This window comes from Aquarana catesbeiana, linkage group LG06 (assembly GCF_042186555.1).
Source record: "Aquarana catesbeiana isolate 2022-GZ linkage group LG06, ASM4218655v1, whole genome shotgun sequence".
NCBI classification, from domain to species: domain Eukaryota; kingdom Metazoa; phylum Chordata; class Amphibia; order Anura; family Ranidae; genus Aquarana; species Aquarana catesbeiana.
The window spans coordinates 76,517,219-76,525,229 of record NC_133329.1 but is presented as its reverse complement, the minus strand read 5'-3'; the positions used below and the strand labels follow the sequence as shown (position 1 = coordinate 76,525,229).

Genomic DNA, 8,011 nt, shown 5'->3' with positions numbered 1-8,011 from the left:
TGCAGGGGTTGGGCTTGGCCCCTTAGTTCTAGTGAAGGGAACTCTTGAGGCATCAGCATACCAAGACATTTTGGACAATTTCATGCTCCCAACTTTGTGGGAACAGTTTGGGGATGGCCCCTTCCTGTTCCAACATGACTGCGCACCAGTGCACAAAGCAAGGTCCATAAAGACATGGATGAGCGAGTTTGGTGTGGAGCAACTTGACTGGCCTGCACAGAGTACTGACCTCAACCTGATAGAACACCTTTGGGATGAATCAGAGTGGAGACTGGGAGCCAGGCCTTCTCATCCAACATCAGTGCCTGACCTCACAAATGCGCTTCTCAAAGAATGGTCAAACTTTCCCATAGACACACTCCTAAACCTTGTGGACAGCCTTCCCAGAAGAGTTGAAGCTTTTATAGCTGCAAAGGGTGAGCCAACTCCATATTGAGCCTTAAGACTGGGATGCAATTAACCGTTTCCATACTGCCCACTGCATATATACTATGGCAGGGCGACCCGGCTGCGCAAAATCACATACCTGTACGTGATTTTGTGCACAAGATCTGGGGCGCACGGCACGCTGCTCCCACTGTGATTGGACACAGTGGGAGCTAATCAGCGGGTCCATCGGCCGCGATGGCCTCCGGGACTCGCCGATCTTCCGAGGAGAGGCAGAATGGAGGTCTGCTTATGTAAACTAGGCAGATCTCCGTTCTGCCAGAGAGGAAATTTGAGATCATGTGTTTCTGCTAAGCAGAAACACAGACCTCTGTTTTCCTCTAGTGCATCCATTCCCCCACAGTTAGAAAGCACTCCCTAGGAGCACACTTAACCCTTTGATTGCCCCCAATGTTAACCCCTTCCCTGCCAGTGTCATTTATACAGTGACAGTGCATTTTCTTAGCCCTGATCACTGTTTTGGTGTCACTGGTCCCCAGATTTGTCCACTAGAATATCGTAGTCCCGCTAAAAATCACTGATCACCGCCGTCAATAGTAAAAACAATAAAAAAAAATAAAAAGTCCATAAATCTATCCCAGAGTTTGTAGACGCTATACCTTTTGCGCAAACCAATCAATATACGCTTATTGGGATTTTTTTTACCAAAAATATGTAGCAGAATACATATTGGCCTAAATTGATGAAGAAATTTGATTTTTTTTTACTGGGTATGTTTTATAGCAGAAAGTGAAAAAAATATATATATTTTTTTCAAAAGTGTTGGTCTCTTTTTGTTTATAGCGCAAAAAAAAACAAAAAAAAATGCAGAGGTGATCAAATACCACCAAAAGAAAGCTCTATTTGTGGGGAAAAAGGGCATACGTTTTATTTGGGTACAGCGTCTCACGACTGCGCAATATTCAGTAAAAGTAACGCAGTGCTGTATTGCAAAAAAATGGCCTGGTCAAGATGGGGGTACAACCTTCTGGAGCTGAAGTGGTTAAGGTTTATGTGCATGTAAAGGCAGGTGTCCCAATACTTTTGGTAACATTGTATATCTGCCTCCTGGCAGTTGGTGTCCAGCTCCCTTTATTGTTATATTTATCTGTATGTTTTTTTGTTTTTCTCATCAGTTTTGACAATGCACTGTATACTTGCCTTGAAATGTTACTTAGTGCCCCTGACTTTGGATTTGTGTATGGTGCTGTTGATGACTTGCACTTATGTATTTGTTTCTTACTGAATGTACATGTCAAATTTTGATTCCTTTGGTGCATTGATGGCATTTATTTAACTTTATACCCATTGGAATTGTTAACCCTTTAAAACCATCTGAGATTTCACTTTCCCTATTGACTCCCCCAGACCAAATTGTTGAAAGTTTGCTAAAATCTCAATATTTATTCTGAATTTTCAGGGAATCTGAGCATTCAAATCAAAGATTCAATACAGTGCCTTGAAAAAGTATTCATACCCCTTGAAATTTTCCACATTTTGTCATGTTACAACCAAAAACGTAAATGTGTTTTATTGGGAGTTTATGTGATAGACAAACACAAAGTGGCGCATAATTGTGAAGTGGAAGGAAAATGATAAATGGTTTTCAAAATGTTTTATAAATATGTGAAAAGTGTGGGGGGCATTTGTATTCACCCCCTTTACTCTGATACCCCTAACTAAAATCTAGTGGAACCAATTGCCTTCAGAAGTCACCCAATTAGTAAATAGAGTCCACCTGTGTGTAATCTAATCTCAGTATAAATATAGCTGTTCTGTGAAGCCCTAATAGGTTTGTTAGAGAACCTTAGTGAACAAACAGCATCATGAAAGCCAAGAAACATACCAGATAGGTCAGGGATAAAGTTGTGGAGAAGTTTAAAGCAGGGTTAGGTTATAAAAAAATATCCCAAGCTTTGAGCATCTCATGGAGCACTGTTCAATCCATCCAAAAATGGAAAGAGTATGGCACAACTGCAAACCTACCAAGACATGGCTGTCCACCTAAACTGACAAGCCCAGCAAGGAGAGCATCCAAGAGGCCCATGGCAACTTTGGAGGAGCTGCAGAGATCCACAGCTCAGGTGGGAGAATCTGTCCACAGGACAACTATTAGTCGTGCACTCCACAAATCTAGCCTTTATGGAAGAGTGGCAAGAAGAAAGACATTGTTGAAAAAAAGCCATAAGAAGTCCCGTTTGCAGTTTGCGAGAAGCCATGTGGGGGACACAACAAACATGAAAGAACGTGCTCTGAAGAGAACAAAATTCAACTTTTTGACCTAAAAAGAAAAATACTGTGTGTGGCAGAAAACTAGCATTGCACATCACCCTGAACACACCATCCCCACCGTGAAACATGGTGGTGGCAGCATCATGTTGTGGGTATGCTTTTTTTCAGCAGGGACAGGGAAGCTGGTCAGTGTTGATGGGAAGATGGATGGAGCCAAATACAGGGCAATCTTAGAAGAAAACCTGTTGGAGTCTGCAAAAGGCTTGAGACTGGGGTGGAGGTTCACCTTCCAGCAGAACAACGACCCAAAACATACAGCCAGAGCTACAATGGAATGGTTTAGATCAAAGCATATTCAAGTGTTAGAATGGTCCAGTCAAAGTCCAGACCTAAATCCAATTTAGAATCCATGGCAAGACTTGAAAATTGCTGGTCACAGACGCTCTCCATCCAATTTGACAGAGCTTAAGCTATTTTGCAAAGAAGAATGGGCAAAAATGTCCCTCTCTAGATGTGCAAAGCTGGTAGAGACACCCCCAAAAAGACTTGTAGCTGTAATTGAAGTGAAAGGTGGTTCTACAAAGTATTGACTCAGGGGGGCTGAATACAAATGCACATCACACTTTTCACATATTTATTTGTAAAAAAATTTGGAAAACCATTTATCACTTTCCTTCCACTTCACAATTTTGTGCCACTTTGTGTTGGTCTATCCCAATAAAATACATTTAACGTTTTTGGTTGTAAAATGACAAAATGTGGAACATTTCAAGGGGTATAAATACTTTTTCAAGACACTGTAAATAATCTGATTGGGATGAACCAGTTATGTTCATAGATTTTAACTATTCTTTATGAAAAAGATGCAAATCCTTAAGTAATACAATTTCAGATCATCTAGAGGAAGGTACAGTAGATAGTATGATTTATAAATTTAGAAATAATGCAACTGTAAAGTACCATATGTTCAATAGAAAATAAATCGCTCATAATAAAATGTTTGATATTGCAATGGTAACAACTAAATTATTACTAAACTATACACAGTTTAAAAGAGCCCTTTTGTTGGCATTTAAAAACATTCAAGAGACTGCTGTACATTGGAAAAAATTTAATGTGCAGCATTGGTGAAACAAATTTTTGTAACTCTGTATTATTACCATTTTTACATTACCATAGCCGTATGCAAAACCTGTTTTAACTTTGATGTGTCTGTATTGTCCTGTTTTGTTTACTCCACATGGATTCTGAAGGACTCCGTCTGATGTTCTCCAGCTGGGTGGTGGTTAGACAAGGTCTTTGTCTCAGGTTGTCTCATTGTCCACCTGGTGACTGGAGTTTAAACAATACAATTGGAGCCCTCGCATACTAGTCTGCTCTAAGAAAATCCTCTTTGCCTTAGAAAAGCTTTATAATACAAATAGTTATCTATTTTAAAGTTCGTTAAGCAACCGACAATGATGTCTTTATCTTTCCCCAGTAACTTAACAATTCACACCTTCAGACATGTAGCTCAAAAAAAAACACCCAACCCAGGCTTCCTGGCTCGGATTGGATTACGGTATGTCCTTTAGAACACCTTTGTTGGTCAATTGACATTACAAAACCTCCCAACATTTTGAGATGGGAAAAAAGGACATCTTTCAGCATGTAATCAAAGGATGTGCCCCAAGTTTCATGCACCACAAAGAATGAACATGTTAAAAAAATTTGGGCTGTGTCCATTAGTGCTTATTATTTCCACTTCTCTTCCTTCATAATGGATTTTCAAAATATCAAATGCAATAATGTGGAGGCTGGGTGGAGGATAACACTTATTACAATTAAACTGTACATTTCCTAATTATATTTGTATATATCCACCCGAAAAGTGAGGGGCAAAGGGATTTGGTTTGAAAAGAGGAGTCGGTTGGGATCTACGCAAAACATGTCAATTTCAATATGACTGACTAGTTTTTTTTTTGGGTGGGGGGGGTTTGGTTTTCAAAGCTTTATTGGACCATTTTTTTATGATACATTTAGAAGTAGTTTACACTTGCTTTAAAACATGGCTTTGGACAGGCTTTGTTAAAACTCTTTGACGCCAGTCAAAGCTCCTGTCACTAAATAAAATGGTTAGCTTACAGTCCTATTTACACCTTGCTTCAATGAGGCTTTGGTGGGCTTTTGGTGAGGCTTCGATGAGGCTTTGGTGGGGCTTCAGTGGGGCTTCAAGCGAGCTCTGCCATATACTTCTACGGAGACTTCTACGGAGGCTTTGAAGATGCTTTGAAGCACCACTGAAGCTATATGGGGTATAATTTTTGAAGCAAAGCAAAAGCAAGGTGTAAAAACAGGACTGTAAGCTAACCATTTTATTTAGTGACAGGAGCTTTGACTAGCATTCAGAGAGCTTTAACAAAGCCTGTTTGAAGCAAGTGTAAACTAGCCGTTATTGTGTGTTTAAGCTGAAGCAAGTGTAAATGAGCCCTTAGTCACATAAAAAATGTAACATCACAAATTCTCATTTGGCTTCATAAACAAACAAAATCTTAATTTGAGCCTGTTTGTCATTCAATTTTATATTTGTGGATAGACCTTTGCATCCCTATACTATCACCCATTAAAATAAATAGCAAAAAAGAGAAGTTAGAAAGAAAAGAAAGAAGCGGACAAAGAAGAAAAAAAGAAAGAGAAAAAAGGCTACGGACTTCCTTCACGGTTCCCTATATTCATATGTGGTGAGAAACTAGACCACAGGTACCTTCTCAAGGTATCTGAGGTGCTGAAGTCTTTCCAAGCCCCCCCCCCTACATTTAGTTATGAATTTTGGGTATTTAATCTGTAGTTTTGCTGGCAATTCCTCTATACGCATAATATAATTTAGTTCAGACACCCATTCTTTAATACTGGGAATGACACTAGAATTCCAATGTCTGGGTATAATAGCCCCGGCTGCAGCAAAGATAAAGCATGTTGGACCCTTCTTAGCCATTTGTGGTGATCCTGGAAAAATAGACAGTAAGGCCAATTCTGATAGTTCAGGTAGCCTATTGAGAAAAGGGATGAGAATGGAAAAATAGGACAGTTGCTGAAGCTGGCCATAAATCTATTCCCAGACTCAAAAATTGTGATGGACTGTCTCGGTACTAATAACAAACAATGTGAATAATATAAAAACTATTTATTACATATAAAAATGACATACAGGGTACATTAAAATGACAATTTTGGAAGTAATTGTTTTTAAAAAAACAAATACTCAGGGTTCCCCCGAAAAGTATCTGTTGTTGAAAAAATCTCGAAATTGATTTTTTGCCTCTACTAGTTTCGCGGGTGACGGCTTTTTCACGAGGAATAATCTATAAAATAGATATTGAAGTAAAGCACAAATCGAATACATTACATTCAAGATTACAGACAAATAAGTTCAGCAAGTTGTACATTCAAAAATAGAGAAAATCATCAAATTGCTCATCAGGCTGTAAGATGATCATATGTGAAACCACAGGCCCGAACTAGAGGCCCCCCCCCGCGGCGGACAAGGGGGATATATGCGGGTATGAGTCTAAATAAAAAAGATGATATGTGGTGATGATACACAAGGGAGAATTTAATATGGTGGGTCACAGTCCACTCAATACAAGGGAAAGGGGGAGAAGAAAAAGAGAGAAGAGGGGGGGGGGAGAAAGGGGGAAAGAAGGAAAGAGTGGAAGGGAGAAAAAGAGGGGAGAGGGAGGAGGTGAACGGAGAAAGAGGAAAGAAGAAAAGGGGAAGAAGGAGGAAAGAACAAAGGGGGATAGAAAAGGGGGGGTTTAAAGAAGGAAAGGGAAGGCAGTCCGCAACCCCAAGGACAAAAAGAAATGAATGAGGGAATAAGAAGGAGAGGGGGGGAGGGGGAGAGAAAGGGAGGGGGAGAGAAAGGGGGGGAGAGGGGGGGGGGGGAGAAAGGGTTATGTGATTGGGCAGGAGGAAGAGAGAGTGAAATTAAAGGAAGGGGGAAAAGGAAAGGGAGAGCGACAAAACAAGGGGAAAGAGGGGAGGATAGAAGGAAAAAAATTATATATATATATATATATATATATATATATATATATATATATATATATATATATATATATATATATATGAGAAGAGATAATTGGGATGAAATGAGGTAAATATGAGGGACAGATAATTATGTGACAAAGATAGGGGAGCAGCAAAAAAATAGCTCACCTGAAAACCAACATAACTATGTATAGATAAATATCAAAGCTCCAGGGGACAAGAGAGAACAATTCTGGTGCTTGGCATGAACAGATAAGTAGTGGAAAGGCCAGGCAGACTAGCTCAATCGCAAGCAGGCTCAATAAGCTCTTGTGAATAAAAGTAGATATCCAGCAAAATCCTAATATCAGCGCCTTGAAGATCACTCCAGGCTGAAGCCAGCATTGAACAAGGAACAGTCTGCAGAGTGGAAGGATATAATGGATAAGTAAAAGGCCATGACAGCTCATGTAAGGACACCAATGTAAAGAGTCAGAACAGTGAGCAAGGGAGAATGAGGAGTATAAATTCTCCCCATAGTATTTGCCAAGATTCCTACCTGTTTGGAACCGTTCTATCGTATGTCCTCTAGGAGAGAGGATCCCCGGTGCTCATCCATGGGCCAAAAGGCCGTTAAATGAGCTCCCCGACACGACCCGGAGACGCACAGCACACCGCCGCCAGGTGGCGTCGAAACGTCACCGGGTCAGACCCCCCACACTGCGCATGCACGTCAATAGATCAGGTGGAACAAGGAAGGGATAGACTCAAAAGAGTACATCCAAGCCCAGGGGAGTCACATGTCCACCAGTGGGAAGAAAAACATCCGGGTCATGCAGGAACACCAGGGCCAACCAAACAGAGGAGCAGTACTGTAAAAAATAAATTTTATTTGAGAAAACAAAACAATATACGAAATCAGGAGTAGGAATGAGTGTCGTGTTGGAGTCGAACCCATGTTCGACTCGAACATTGTGTGTTCGGTCGTTTGCTAAATTACGAACGCCATAATTCGAGTGGCGCGTCACGGCCCATAATTCACTGCAGCATCGCAGTGCATTGCTGGCTGATGATTGGCCAAGCATGCACTATGACCCGCATGCTTGGCCAATTACAGCTCTGTGTGTACAGAGACAGAGAGAGACAGTGTCATTTGATTTAAGTTAGATAGATAGGCAGGTCGAGCCAGTTAGCTGCACTTACAGTGTAATGTGTATATATATGCATCCCAGGTGTTGTGTGTGTATATATTATATATACACTGTATTCAGTTTAGCTAGATCCTTTTCTTCTCTTCCTAATATACTAACAGGCAGGCAGGTGTTTTTACAGTATTTCCAGTTAC

General features: G+C 40.5%; 1 long non-coding RNA gene across 1 annotated transcript; it reads right to left on the bottom strand.

Moving 5' to 3' along the window:
- Positions 1-5,806: 5,806 nt before the first annotated feature.
- LOC141147633 (uncharacterized) lies at positions 5,807-7,347 on the bottom strand. Its single transcript, XR_012245076.1, has 2 exons — positions 6,856-7,347; positions 5,807-5,999 (listed from the first exon to the last, which is right to left on the bottom strand). It is a non-coding gene; the product is annotated as an uncharacterized lncRNA (long non-coding RNA).
- Between the last annotated feature and the right edge of the window lie 664 nt (positions 7,348-8,011).